The sequence below is a fragment of the Trichechus manatus genome, unplaced genomic scaffold (genome assembly GCF_000243295.1).
Source record: "Trichechus manatus latirostris isolate Lorelei unplaced genomic scaffold, TriManLat1.0 scaffold00039, whole genome shotgun sequence".
Classification (NCBI taxonomy): Eukaryota; Metazoa; Chordata; class Mammalia; order Sirenia; family Trichechidae; genus Trichechus; species Trichechus manatus.
Genome location: NW_004443975.1, coordinates 7,993,829 through 8,008,852, shown reverse-complemented (window position 1 = coordinate 8,008,852; position 15,024 = coordinate 7,993,829). Strand labels below are relative to the sequence as shown.

At 38.9% G+C, this 15,024-nt stretch overlaps 1 protein-coding gene and 1 pseudogene across 1 annotated transcript in view; one reads left to right on the top strand and one right to left on the bottom strand.

The window, feature by feature from the left end:
• Nucleotides 1-15,024, top strand: part of SMYD3 (SET and MYND domain containing 3) — an 816,669-nt gene that overhangs the window by 35,355 nt on the left and 766,290 nt on the right. The window lies entirely within an intron of this gene.
• LOC105756248 (zinc finger CCCH domain-containing protein 8 pseudogene) overlaps nucleotides 12,150-15,024 on the bottom strand; it is a 9,929-nt pseudogene continuing 7,054 nt past the window's right edge.

The following is a 15,024-nucleotide window of genomic DNA, read 5'->3' as shown; positions in this document are numbered from 1 at the left end:
TAAGGGGAAGAGTACTGTCCTTCTAGGGGCTCGAGTCAATATTTTGATAACTTCTCTAAATTTCGCTTTCCTTATCCATAAAATGAGAATAATAAGAGTATCTATAGAGACCTCATGAGAGTTGCAAGATTAAATGAGATAATGCGTATAAAGCACTTGGCCTCATGCCTGAAACATAACAAGTATTCCATAAGTGTTAACTATCATCATCTTCTCTGCTGATTATGGTTATCGTTACTGCTTACTTATCAATCACCTACAATGTGCCAGGCATTGTGTATGATGCTGGACACTTATAGGTTATCTCATTTACTCCTTTCACTAACCCTGTAAGGTAGGTGTTTTTATTACTATTATTAACCTCAAAGGGTTTCCAAGGAGAGGCTGGTGGATTCGAACTGCGGACCTTTTGGTTTAGTAGATCTCTCAACCACTGTGCCACCAGGGCTCCATTTTGATATTAGTCTTAAAATATTCTTTCATGCTGTGAATTGTATAACTTGAGATAAAATGATGCCAAGCATATCGTAATGGTTGTTCTTTTCATTGCCATTTTAGTATGACTCACTGTGTAATGCTCTTTAATGTTTTGCTTGAATTAATGTGAATGTTTTATGGGAATACCAGATTTCAAGGACTTATCAACAGCTTAATTCTTAGTTTAATGTTAAAGCACATCAGCTGAGGTATACATATCATCAAGGGGGAAGTTCTACTTTGCTTACTTTAACTTTGGTAACTCAAAAGGAGACATTTAAAAAAAAGTCACCTGGGTGCAGTAGAAAATCAGTTTTGTTGCTGTGAACAGTAAATCCTTTCTAAGTCTGCAAATGGTTTTGGTTTAGGTTCAAGAAAGGGGCAGATGAAATCACCCTGGTGGTAGAAGAACATATGGCCCAAGTCAGAAGAAACCTGAAATTTGAGGGTCACTGGTTTTATCCCAAAGAAATCTACTTGTAACCATGGAATCTTGGGAGTAAGAGGTTCCCTGGTCCATCCTTGCCTGTGGTGCACTGTTTTCCTCTCTCTGTTCCCAGCTGGTGGTTTTCCAAGCTCTTATTGGGCGTTCTCCCTGACTGAGAAGTATATAGCTTTGATTTCCCCAGCATCCCAAATTAGGGCAGTAATTGTTTCTCACTGTACCTTAAGTTATCGTGTTTCTAGAGCTTGTTACGTTAATTTTATTGACCAAAATTATGTGTGTATTAGCTCAGGGACTGGTCACTGCTTTAGGAAAAAAAGCACTGTACTGAGATTGAGTAGCTGTGTGTCCCCCGATGAGTGAGAGGCACCTCTGGAACCTCTGAGTAAGGATTGTGTAGCATCCACCTTGGCTGCTAATCTGAGATAGAGGGTTTATGCTTGGCCCCAGTCTGGGCCAGGTGAAGGGATAGGGTGGCTTCCATCAGCCATTGTAGCTGTGCAGAAAATTTAGGAGATTAAATCTACAGCTTGTGCCACATGAATGCTAATGTAAGTGATGGGTATAGAGAAGCTGAGGATAAAGATACGTGTTGAGTCAATTTATAGAGGTGGTAAGTACCTAATAGGCATCTGTAGCATTGAGAATCTTATCAGTTGGGAGGAGTGCCATTGCTTTATACAAAGTGTCCTTAAGTGTAAAGATGATATGCTCTGGGCTGACCCAGCAAGTCATCTCTCACAGCAACCTGAGAATCACTTTGGTGATAGAAAATACAAAATTATTTTTGCTGTCCAGTGCTGTCTTATAAGAAAGCTGTATTAGAGAACATAATTACACCTGCTTGCTCTTAGAAAAGTATATCTGAATAGATAGATGTTTATTAATCTCACATTACTAAGATTTTTGAAACGTTTTAATAAAGTAAGAAATGTGTTGATAATTGTTGAAGCTAGTGGATGGATACGTGAGAGTGCATCCTAATTTAGTTCTTTGTTTTAATGTTTTATTGTAGGAAATGTTCAGTTAGAAGTACTTTAAATCTGTGTGTACTTTAAACAGAAAATTTCACATGGAACCTCAGGAGCTGAATGTCTGTTATTAGAAATAAAAGAAAGAGATTTGAGTTTCTCGTTTTTTAGTGAGGCTTAAAAATGAATATACTCAAGAAGGCCAAATCCAAACAAGAGTCAGGGAGGGTATTTTCTGGTCCACTTGACTCTAAATAATTTATTCATTTAATAAATATTTATTGTGTGTCTTCTGCATGCTAGTCATGTTCTGGGTGCTGAGGATATGGCAGGGAACAAAACACACAAAAATTCCTGTTGTATTCTTGACACAAAGCTCAGCACATTACGTGCATTTTTACACCTAACCACAGTGCCCAGCACAATGCCACATGGCAAGGTGTACCCTTAATAAAGTGTGTTAAATGAGCAACTTTATAAAATAAGTGTGCTTTTTTCTTTTTTTAAATCCCTTTTGACATTTGAGGTAATTGAGGCTTAAAGAGAGGTAACTTGACCCAGATCACCCAGTGACAGAACTGGATCTTGAACTCAGATCTTTCTGACACTCAATCCCAAGCTACAAACCATGACCGTGTACTGCCTCCAGGATTGTGCATGTGTAGACACATCCTTTCTCACTCACAGACACTTTTATACTGCATTTAGCTGTACTTTCAGGTGAATGTCTTGAGATGCAATTAAATTAAATCTCCTATCATTTAAAGCATTAGTTGTTAGATATTCTTATTTTGATTTAGGCTAATTTTTTTTTCTTGTTTTAAATTGTCTTGGTCTTTGGTCTTCACCCCTGTCATAATGTTTGGAAAAATATAACTGAGCACTTAGCACAGCACCATGTTCTCATAGTAGGTCTTCAACAGATGTTGTTGAGATTGGAAAACTGGGAAGGCCTTAGCAGATAGTCTTCTGAGTCATTTTTGTCATTAGCTACATCTGTATTTCTTAGATTACCTGAGATTGACTTTTATTTTATTTTATTTTCCCCAGTTACCCATTTACCTTTTGCCATCAAGTCATTTCCAACTCATGGCAACCCCATTTGTGTGTCAGAGTAGAGCTGTGTCCCATAGCGTTTTCAGTGACTGATTTTTTGGAAGTAGATTGGCAGGCCTTTCTTCCAGGGTGCTTCTGGGTAGGCTTGAACCTCCAACCTTTTAGTTAGCTGAGTGCATTAACTGTTTGCACCACCCAGGAACTTTTCTCAGTTAGTTGGTATTTAATAATTAGTTGTCTTAGTACCATGTAGCGTCCTAAGTGTAGATATCTTAATGATGTAGGTGGCTTTTGTGCTGCAGTATAGGTATTAAAAACAAACAAACAAGTTGACTTTGATACATGGCGACCCCATGTATACAGGTATAGGCTTCTTTAAAGACCCATTCTGAATATAGTGTATATTTAACTTCAGTTAGGCAGTCAGTAAAGCAGTATATGGCTCGGAGGAGAAACTCTGAGTTGTGAGTAGGTAAAGCTAGATTAAAATTTTGTCTTTTCCAGTTATTTGATCTCCAACAAGTTGCATAAATCCCATGAGCTTTAATTTTTTCTTTTATAAAAAGAATTCTGTATTATCTATTGCAATAATAATTACCATGTAACTGAGTATGTACTATATGCAAACAAAGAATAATGACACAGTGAGTTTAGATAAACCTGTCCTAAGTCACAGAGTCACTAAGGGTCAGAGCCAGAATTAAACCCTGGTCTGTCTAATTCCAAAGCCTGTGCCTCGTACCTGTAGGTGTGCCATAAATAATAGTTCTCTTCTACTCTTTTCTTTATATTGTTTCTCTAGATTTAGGAAAGAGCATTGGAATATATCATTCTAAGAGGTGATTTTAGAACATGAGTTTTTTTTTTTTTTTTTTTAAAGGTACGGTACCTGTTGGAGAAAGCTTTCATAGTTGATTTGTTATCAGTAATACTAGATTTTAATTTTCAAAGCCTAATAAATTTTTTGATTACACTAGCTCAGGTATCCCATAAGGAGAAAAAATAGAATGCAGAAAAAAAGAAAAATCTGAATAGACCTTAACAGGGACTGTGCAAGATAATTTTTAGAAACAGCTTGATTTTGAAAAAGAGAAATGAGGTTCAAATATATTGGGAATTAACCAAATTTTAATGCTGATCTAGAGTCAAGCAAGGAAATTGGTTTCAATTTATGTCAGAGATGTCTTTAAATATAAGGGCCTAATGGATATTGTTTTTAATAGAGAAGCACGACTACTTGGAACAGTTTCTTTTTGTAATCCCTCCTTTAAAAAGTTGCTGAGCTGGAGTAATCTAGAGACAGGCTGTCTTTCGCAGCTTTTTGTGTCATATTTGAGAGTTGAATAGTCAAGAATTTTGTGTCTTAATGATGTGTCTGTTTTTACATGTAATGTTCAGTCAAATGCCAAGTTGAAAAGCTTGTCTGCCAAAAAAAAAAAAGTGTTTTTTCTTCTGTATATTTGCATAGGGAGAGGGAAAAATATGTTTTGTCCTTAGAGTAGAAAAAAGGACATTCTACAAATCAGCGTATTTTAGGTAGGTCTTGAACTTCATTGAAACTTTTCACATTGCTTGAAAACAGAACTTTGGTTCAGAACTTGAATTTAGCGTCTAAATGCCTGTTTGTTCATTTGCTCAGGTAAGTAAACCCTTCTTAGTGGTTAGTTAGGTGGCAAAACAAAGTGGTTTAGAATCTTGCAACTACAAGTGTGATCTTGTGGACCAGCAGTGTCCACGTAAGTAGGAGCTTTTTGGAGATGTAAAATCTCAGGCCCAACGCTAGACTGACTTAATCAGAGTTTGCATTTTAACAAGCTCTCCAGGTAGTTTGCATGTGTTTTAAAATTTGAGAAGCACCAGTTGAGCATGAACTATGGAACCAGACGACCTGGGTTTGAATCCTGTATCGCATACTTACCAGCTTTTTGACATTGGACAAGTTTTTTAACTTCCCATGTCTCGGTTTCCTTATCTATAAAACAGGATAAGATTGTTGTTGTTAGTTGCCGTTGACTTGATTCCGACTCATGGCGACCTCATGTGTGCAGAGTAGAACTGCTCCATAGGGTTTTCAAGGCTGTGTGTGACCTTTCAAAAGCAGATTGCCAGCCTGTCTTCCAAGGTGCCTCTGAGTGTTTTCAAACCACCAAGCTTTTGGCTAATAGTTGAGCACTTAACCATTTGTGCCACCCAGGACCCAAGGATAAGGTAGTACCATATTTTATGCAAATAAATATGCAAATAACGCACACCTTCTGCGTTTGTTTGCAGGCCATGGGCCCCCTGCCCCCGGGTATTTTCTTAAGTGTGCTCTACTAATTTTTTTTTTTATAGCAGCATGTGGAAGAGGATTGGCATGGTGGAGCTTGTGAGGGTGCCTTGTGGGGTGAGGGCACTGCTGACAAACAAACACAGAAGGCACACACAATATGTGCAAAAGTATGGCTACGTTTATATGTGTAAAAGTATGGCTACGTTTGTAATGCTTAGAGGGGTCTAGTTCATAGGAAGTGCTCTGTGAGTATTAGCAATATATTTTAAAAATTAGAGTGTGGTGCGTACAGTAGATACACAGTTACAGAATAAAATACCCATATTCATTAAAATGAAACTCACTATTAGGTTATTGGTAAAGGTTTTTGGGTTTTTTTTCCTTTGAATATAGCTTTAGGATCATATACTAGTGTTACCTTTCTGTATAGTATTTCTGTATTGCCTGTCACAGAATAACAAAGTGAAATCTAGATAACTTATGACTTTTGTTTTAAGCGTGAATAAAATCAGTTCAAGCTATTGCTTCAGAGTAAAAACTTTTAATACACCATAAATCATTGTAAAGTTGTAGTTGAGAATTTGGTCATCTTTGCCAAAAGTACCAAGGGCAGCACCTTAATTATTCTGAGTAGTACAGAAAGGATCGATTTTGTTACTTCTCTCTCGTGAATCCTGGCCCTTAAACTTAGATCCTACCCCTTACCCTTGCTGCTACTTGACTGAATTGCCTCATAAACAGCAATTTCTTGGAAAGGAGATTCAGGAAAGCAGGAAAAAAGAGATAGTGGATAGCAGGGGGTGGGGAGGGACATGACCTGCAGACAACACCACCTCCCTTTGTCACCTCTCCTGTTTCCCCTCTCCCTCTATAAACTTGGAATAGTTTGCTCTAAATGTTGGAATTGTCTATACTTGTTGGAGATAAAAAAACAAAAAACAAAATCCAAGGCCTACGTTTTATAATTCTACAAGTGGAATTAAGTTTTGCTATTAAGGATTGTTTACTATCAGCTTTTCAAAAGAGTAGTCAAGCTTCGTTTCTCCTGAATTTTATAAGAACTGTCTAAAATCGAATGCCTTTCTTATCCTGAGGTAAAAACTACTGTAAATTTAACAAGCTTAGGTAAAACTGAAAACACCCTCATGTAGAATTTAGACTATTTGACCTGCTGTTCCAATTAATTTACTTAGGTGTTAACTATGATTAAAATAAGACTTCAGTATCTTTGGTAGGTATAGATGGTATAACAAGTTTGAGTGGCCCTATAGTTTTGAGTGGGGATGTGAGGTGGAGGAGATTTTCCTTTATTTGTTAGAGCCTGCAGTCCCTCTCCCCAGGAGGGAGGTGCAAGCTGTGGGGCACGGTGACTATTATGGTTTCAGAATATGAGTTGAGGAGCACAGTGCGTTGCAATAGATTCTTGAAGTGTTTGTAGAGGAGCCTGTGCTGGGGAAGGCTAGTTCTCTTGTCTTTACTCCACCTCTCTCTGTCTCTTCCTCTTTTTCTCTCTATCCCTTTTTGTTTCTCTGCTTCTGTCTCTATGCATTCAGGGCACAGGCAAATCACATCATAAAGCTTAATATTTAATTGTTTGAATTGAACCTTAAACATTCAGCAATAAACCATTCCATTCCTGTATTAAGCAAACATACACCCAAAGCCTGTTGGCAAGCCAATGAAAAGAATTTATGAACGTTTTTAAGGGTTTCCTAACAACTAATGAGGAAGAAAAACACTTTGCTCAGGGGCTAGGCAAGTGGGTGGTGATCATCTTATAACATCCTTAAGGAACATATTTAAGAATTCAGGAAAAAGAAATATTGACAAGAATTAGAGGAGCTGATAGAGAGTTGCATATAGGTTATGTACGCAAAGCCGTGTTTATACTACTTACATTTAAAGGGCTTTAAGGGTAATTTTGACTATCCACAATTTTTGCTGTCTACACTAACTTCAAAACCAAACCCCTGCAAAGATATGACTCCACTATGTATCTAGATCTTTCCTTGAGGGTCCAATGGAGAAGGTGATGAGGACAGAGAAATAACAGATATTGATGTGTGTCTTAGTCATCTAGTGCTGCTCCAACAGAATTACTACAGGTGGATGGCTTTTAACAAAGAGAAGTTTATTCTCTCACAGTCCAGTAGGCTACAAGTCCAGATTCAGGGCATCAGCTCCAGGAGAAGGCCCTCTCTCTCTGTCAGCTCTGGAGGAAGATCTTTGTGATGCATCAGTCTTCCCTTGGTCGGGAGCTTCTCTGCACAGGAACCTCAGGTCCAAAGGATGCACTCTGCTCCTGGCACTGCTTTCTTGATGGTATGAGGTTCCCATGTGTCTCTGCTCGCTTCTTTATTTTATATCTTAAAAAAGACTGGCTTAAGAAACTATCCAATCTTGTATAACCTCATCAGTATAACTACCGCTAATCCATCTTATTAGATCATAGTGATTGAATTTACAACACATAAGGAAATCAGATCAGATTACAGAATGGTACACAATCATACAATACTGGGAATCATGACCCAGCCAAGTTGACAGATATTTTTTGGGGACACAATTCAGTCCATGACAATGTGGATTTAGGAAGCCTGTTTTCAGAATGAGACAATAGTCCTTTTAGATTTAAAGGACAAAATAGTTTATTCCATTCATGTCTTTGCTAAACAGAACACTTTAATTTTCCGGTTTTATATATATTCAGAATACCAGAGTACTACCCTAGAATGGCTTGTTTTCTTTATACAGAAAATATTCAAATACAGAAACATACTGTGAATGTGGGAAATTTAAATTAGGGTAAATAAATAAATGGAGAGTTAATGGGCTTTTTTTGAAAGGGTGCCAAAGACTATTCTGAGTGAGTGATCTTGTCATTTGAAGTTGGTTTTAGTTTTATAGTCACCATATAGATTTTTTAAATGGAAAACATTAGTAGAATAGATAAATAAGTAAATCTCTAACTTTAACTTACAAACTCTGCTTATTCATTCAATACGTACTTTTTTAGTGGCTATGGTAGCACAATGGTTAAGTCTCAGCTGCTCACCAAAAGGTTGGTGGTTCGAACTTACCAGCCAGTAGGTGGGAGAAAAGACCAGATGATCTGCTCCTGTAAAGATTACAGCCTAGGAAACCCTGCAGAGTAGTTCTGCTCTGTCACATTGGGTCACTATGAGTCAGAATGGATTCCACAGTACACAACAAACAACAACGTGAACCAGTCACTGTCCTGGGTGCTGAGATTGCAGCAGAAATCTTCTAGACTGATAAGGTCTTCCCTGCCCTCATGTACCTTACATTCTAGGGGGAGAGACAGCAACAAACAAACAAATGAAGATAATTTTAGATTATGGTAAGTGCCACCAGCAGGATGATGTGATAGAGAATGGGGCAGAGATTTGAGGCCCCTTTAGATAACAGTGGTCAGGGAAGGGACTCTCTGAAGAGGTAACATTTGAACTGAAACCAGTGGTTGGAAATGAGCCAGCTATGGCAGTTGCTGTGGGGTGAGCATTTCAGGCTGAGGCCCAGCATACGCAAAGACCTTTGAGGTAGGACGAGGCTAAGCATCTTCATGCAGTAGAAGGAAGGCCAGTGTGGCTGGTGTGGGGTCAGCTTGGGGAGTATTGCAGAAATACGCAGAGCCACATTATGCATTGTCTTGTAGGACATGGTAAGGAATTTAGGTCTATTCTAAGTGCAATCTGAAGTGTTGCAGGGTTTTAAGTAGAAGGATAGCATAACTCCATTTACTTAAAAAGACATTAAAAAGACAAGAAAGAAAGAAAAGACCAAAATGGATGTTGGAAGAGACTCTGAAACTTGCTCTTGAACATTGAGTAGCTAAAGCAAAAGGAAGAAATGATGATAAAAGAGCTGAACAGAAGATTCCAAAGGGCAGCTCGAAAAGACAAAGTAAAGTATTATAACGACATGTGCAAAGACCTACAGTTACAAAATCAAAAGGGAAGAACACACTCAGTAATTCTCAAGCTGACAGAGCTGAAGAAAAAATTCAAGCTTTGAATTGCAATATTGAAGGATTCTATGGGCAAAATACTAAAAGGAAGCATCAAAAGAAGATGGAAGGAATATACAGAGTCACTGTACCAAAAATAATTGGTCAGCGTTCAACCATTTTAGGAGGTAGCATATGATCAGGAACCGATGGTACTGAAGGAAGAAGTCTAAGCTGCACTGAAGACAGTGGTGAAAAACAAGGCTTCAGGAATTGGTGGAATACAAGTTGAGATGTTTCAGCAAATGGATGCTGCATTGGAAGTGCTCACTCATCTATGCCAAGACATTTATAGGACAGTTACCTGGCCAACCAACTGGAAGAGATCCATATTGATCCCTATTCCAAAGAAAGGTGATCAATCGAATGTGGAAATTATTGAACAACATCATTAATATCACACACAAGTAAAATTTTGCTGATCATCATTCAAAAGTGCTTGCAGCAGTACATTGACAGGGAACTGCCAGAAATTCAAGCCGGATTCAGAAGAGGATGTGAAATGAGGGATATATTTGCTGATGTCAGATGGATCCTGGCTGAAAGCAGAGAATAACCAGAAAGAGGCTTACCTGTATTTTATTGAGTATGCAGAGGCATTCAACTGTGTGGGTCGTAACAAATTATGGATAACATTGCAAAGAATAGGAATTCCAGAACACTTAATTGTGCTCATGCAGAACCTGTACTTACACCAAAAGGCAATCGTTTGAACAGAACACGGGGTTGCTGCATGGTTTAAAGTCAGGAATGGTGTGCGTCAGGGTTGTATCCTTTTACCATACTTACTCAATCTGTATGCTGAGCGAATAATCTAAGAAGCAAATAATGCAGAGGAAGGGGGGAGGCATCAGGATTGGAGGAAGACTCATTAACAACCTGTGTTATGCAGATGATACAAGCTTGCTTGCTGAAGTGAAGAGGACTTGAAGCACTTACTGATGAAGATCAAAGACTGTAGCTTTCAGTATGGATTACACCTCAACATAAAGAAAACAAACATCCTCACAACTGGACCAACAAGCAACATTATGATAAATGGAGAAAAGATTGAAGTTGTCAAAAGGATTTCATTTTGGACAGACGGGGCCAAGATGGCAGAATAGTCAGATGCTTCCAGTGGACCCTCTTACAACAAAGACCCCAAAAAACCAAGTGATTCTATTATATATGGCAGTCTGGGAGCCCTGAACATCAAAGGCAGAGTTGAGGAACAGGATTGAGTGGCAGGGGGAGGGAGAGAGTTTGGAAGCAACAAGGAGTTGCCAGACCTGACCCAGCAAGAGCCTGAGCCCTTCAGGCCTGATCAGCTCGGGGGTGAGCGGTGAGGCAGGCAAGTAGCCATGCTTGGGAGGTGCGTTTTCTGTACCAGAAGAGACCCAGCACCAGAGAGTCTACACGGCCACCCAGAAACAGTGAGAAGCAGCGCTTGACAGGTGAAAGATAAGTAATTGTGTACGGCCTACCGTGCGGATCAAAAACACCCCCCTTAGGGAAAAACTTCTCTCCCATTTACCTCTGTGCTCCCTACTCTGCACTGGGTCCTGGACTGACTTCAGCAATTGCCGAGTCCAGTGGGCCAGAAGTAGGATCTGTCACATGGCTGGAGCCATTCTCCCTGCTTTGGAGAGTGAACAAATTAACAAACAGAGGGAAAAAATATCAACTCTTTCAGCTGTGAAGTGGCAGGTTCGTGACATTTGACACTGCTCTGCCCATTAAGCAGGGTCTTCACCTACTCACATCAAGGGTGTGAGGACTGGTGGCTCCACCTACACCACCTAGCCACCTGTGATAGGGGCCCAAGAATAAGAGTTGCCCCCCAGTCCTTACAGCTAACAGCATTAGTTGCTTATAGGCTGGCTGCAAAACCCACCCACCTAGGTGCTCTAGGGAACAGGGACACGCCTTCCTCCTGGATACTTGGGGGCAGCTGTCAGCCCCCTGCATTGCTTAGAGTGTGTCCCCCTGCTGCAGCCAGATGCCTCTGCCTACACCAATCACCTGTGCCTGTCTAGGACTGTAGGTGAGAGCCTACACTCTCTGAGCTGAATCCATACAGGAGGAGTGGGCGGACTCTTGAGCTCATGTACCTAGTAACAGATCTAACCACCTGGTGACAGGACAGTAGAGCTTCAAAGATGCCAATAATCAAACTAGCTCATACGAACAGCCTATTTGGGCATATCAAAACAAAACAAGAAGCTAGGACACAGTAAGCAAACATAAAATAAATATAATAACCTTATTGATGGCTTGGAGACAACAGGCAATATCAAATCACATAAAGAGGCAGTCCATGATGGCTTCAGCAAGCTCCCAAAATAAAGAATCTATAAATTTTCTGGAGGAGGAGGATTTCTTGGAATTACCAGAGGCAGAATACAAAAGATTAATATACAGAACTCTTGAAGACATTAGGAAGGAAATTAAGCAAAGTACAGAACACCCAATAGAGGAAATTAAAAAGATTAGAGAAGAGCATAATGACAAATTTAACAGGCTGCAAGAATCTATAGAGAGACAGCAATCAGAAATCCAGAAGATTAACAATAAAATTTCAGAATTAGACAACTCAATAGAAAGTCATACGAGCAGAATTGAGGCAATGGAAGTCAGAATTAGTGAGATTGAAGATAAAGCACTTGACACCAACTTATTTGAGGAAAAATCAGATAAAAGGATTAAAAAAATGAAGAAACCCTAAGAATTATGTGGGACTCTTATCAAGAGGAATAACTTACGAGTGACTGGAGTACCAGAAGGGGTGGGGATATAACAGAAAATACAGAGAGAACTGTTGAAGATTTGTCGGCAGAAAACATCCCTGATATAATGAAAGATGACAAGATATCCAAGATGCTCATCAGACCCCATGTAAGGTAGATCCCAAAAGAAAGTCACCAAGACATGTTATAATCAAACTTGCCAAAAGCAAAGCTAAAGAGAGAATTTTTTTTTCTGATTGTATGTATGTATAGCATATCTTGATTCATTTATGTAAAAACAGCATATTTCTCCCAACATGGCACATTATATGAACAGTACACATTTCAGTACAAGCAACACAAAAGTTCCCTTTCCCAGCACAACTGAACAAGGTATTAACCATTGCCAAACCAGGCTAGTTCAGACTTGGTATAGTCAATCAATGTATTTTGGACTACTTGGTCGTATTCTGCAAGTTCTCCCATGTCCAGAGTAATGTCAAACTCAGCCTTAAAAGTATCATTCTCAGAGTCAAACCATCTAGTCCCATGCTGTTTACATTTTTAACACACAGAAATTTCATTTTAAAGTTGGAGCACACCTACAGGCAGCTTTCATATTTTAAAAGATATTTTCTATGAGTAGTCAAGTTGACTGTATTTATTTATCACATGATCTCCTCAGTATAGCAGGTTGCACATTCAGTTGGTCCACGAGGTGTCCTCCTTGTTGACAGATCAGCTGGAACAATGTGGGGAGATGCCTCATCATCTCTGTTCAGATGTTGACAGAGCCAACTGTTGACCTGATTGGTAGCTTTAGTAAAAGCCTGTATCATTGGGGCCCATAGATGAGAGGCCTGTTCATCATTGTGAGATAATCTTTTTACGTCTATTTTATTTACATGATGACTTCTTTTCAGTGTCCAAAACTTTAGCTAGCGGTTCTTGTGTTTCAGCAGTCAGTGGAGCATGGGAAAACTTGCAGTGTTCTCCCTGATAACATTTTGTTCCTTAATACATTTCCACTCAATAAAATATTTACAAATTTGTTTTCTTTTTTGTTCCACTGTATGCCAGTTGATGAATCCCTGACTCATTTTCACACACTTCTGTTTCTCTTTAGGTTTACCATCCTCTTCCTGTGAGCCATTTTTTCTCAGCAAAGCACTTGATTCTTTGTTTCCAGTGCCAGCCCATTTCACTTCATTTTCTTCTGTTTACCATTCTTGTGGCCTGTTTGCTGGGTACCTTTTGCCCTCTCTTTCGTCTCGGATTCTACAGGAAACAGTGAAGGTTGAGCAGTATTTGCCATTTCTTTAGCTTGTATATATCCAGCAAAATTAATTTCTGATCCCTGACTGCAGTCATCATTGTCATCACTATATGCATCATAGTCCTTACTTCTTGATTTTCTATGTTGCAAACTCTTTTGTGATATCATAGAGTTTCCAAAGTGCCTACATTTTTGGAGGATTTGCTCACACTCCAGTTTTATTTTCTCTTCATGTGTTTCTTCAACTTCTGTATCATCTATTTCATTGATTCTTGGCGACGCAAGTCCTGGTGGGCTCCTTTACTTGGCCAACTAAATAAATCTTCTTCTTCCGCTTTCACTGCTTCATGTCTTTCTAGCTGCACGGAGCAAACCTGCAAAGACACCTGATACTGGCATTTTCAGATAAAGACTGTAAAAGGCTACATATGTTTGTGGTAGGTTGATTTCAAAACTGGTCCAAATTCTCCACCCATCCCTGTATCCACATCCTTTGCACATGACTTTGCTAAAGAGAGAATTTTAAGAGCGGCTAGGGATAAACGAAAAGTCATCTACAAAGGAGAGTCAATAAGAATAAGCTCAGACTACACAGCAGAAACGATGCAGGCAAGAAGGCAATGGGATGACATACATAAAGCCTTGAAGGAAAAAAACTGCCAGCCAAGCATATATCCAGCTAAACTGTCTCTCAAATGTGATGGCAAAATTAGGGCATTTGCAGATAAGCAGAAGTTTACGGAATTTGCAAAAACCAAAATTACAAGGAATACTAACGGGTGTCCTCTGGTTAGAAAAATCAGTAACATTAGATAACAACCTGAGACTAGAACACAGGACAGAGCAACCAGATATCAACCCAGATAGGGACGTCACAAAAGTAAATCAAAGCTAAAACGCTGAAAATAGGGAAACCAATGTCAATATGTAAAAGATGACAACACTGAAACAAAAAAGAGGGACTTAAAAATATAGACATAGATTTTTCACATGGAGAGGAAGTCAAGGTGATATAAAGAAATAAAAGACTGGTATAAACTTAGAAAAATAGGGGTCAATACTAAGGTAACCGCAAAGGAAACTAACAATCCTACAAGTCAAAATAAAAAACTAGAAAAATATAAAGACTCAGCAAACACAAAATCAACAATAATGAAAGAGATTGAAAGAGAATACATAAAGAAAAACGACTCAGCACAGAAAATTAAGTGGAACAGAGAAACTGTGAACAACACACAAAAAATGACATAAAAATGACAGCGCTAACACCTGTCAGTAATTATGCTGAATGTAAATGGACTAAACGCACCAATAAGAGACAGAGAGTGGCAGATCGGATAAAAAAAAAAACACGATCTGTCTATATGCTGCCTACAAGAGACACACCTTAGACTTAAAGACACAAACTAAAAATAGAAAAAAATATATCAAGCAAACAACACTTAAAAAAGAGCAGGAGTGACAATATGAATCTCTGACAGAATAGACTTTAAAGTAAAATCCACCACAAAGGATAAGGAAGGACAGTATATCATGATTAAAGGGTCAGTACACCAGAAGGACATAACTGTAAAAAATATTTACGCATTCGATGATAGGGCTCCAAGATACATAAAACAAACACTGATAGCACTGAAAAGAGAGAGAGACAGCTCCACAATAGTACTAGGAGACTTCAACACACCACTTCCGGTGAAGGACAGAACATTCAGAAAGAAGCTCAACCAAGACATGGAAGAGTTAAATGCTACAATCAGCCAACTTGATCTCATAGACATATATCGAACACTCC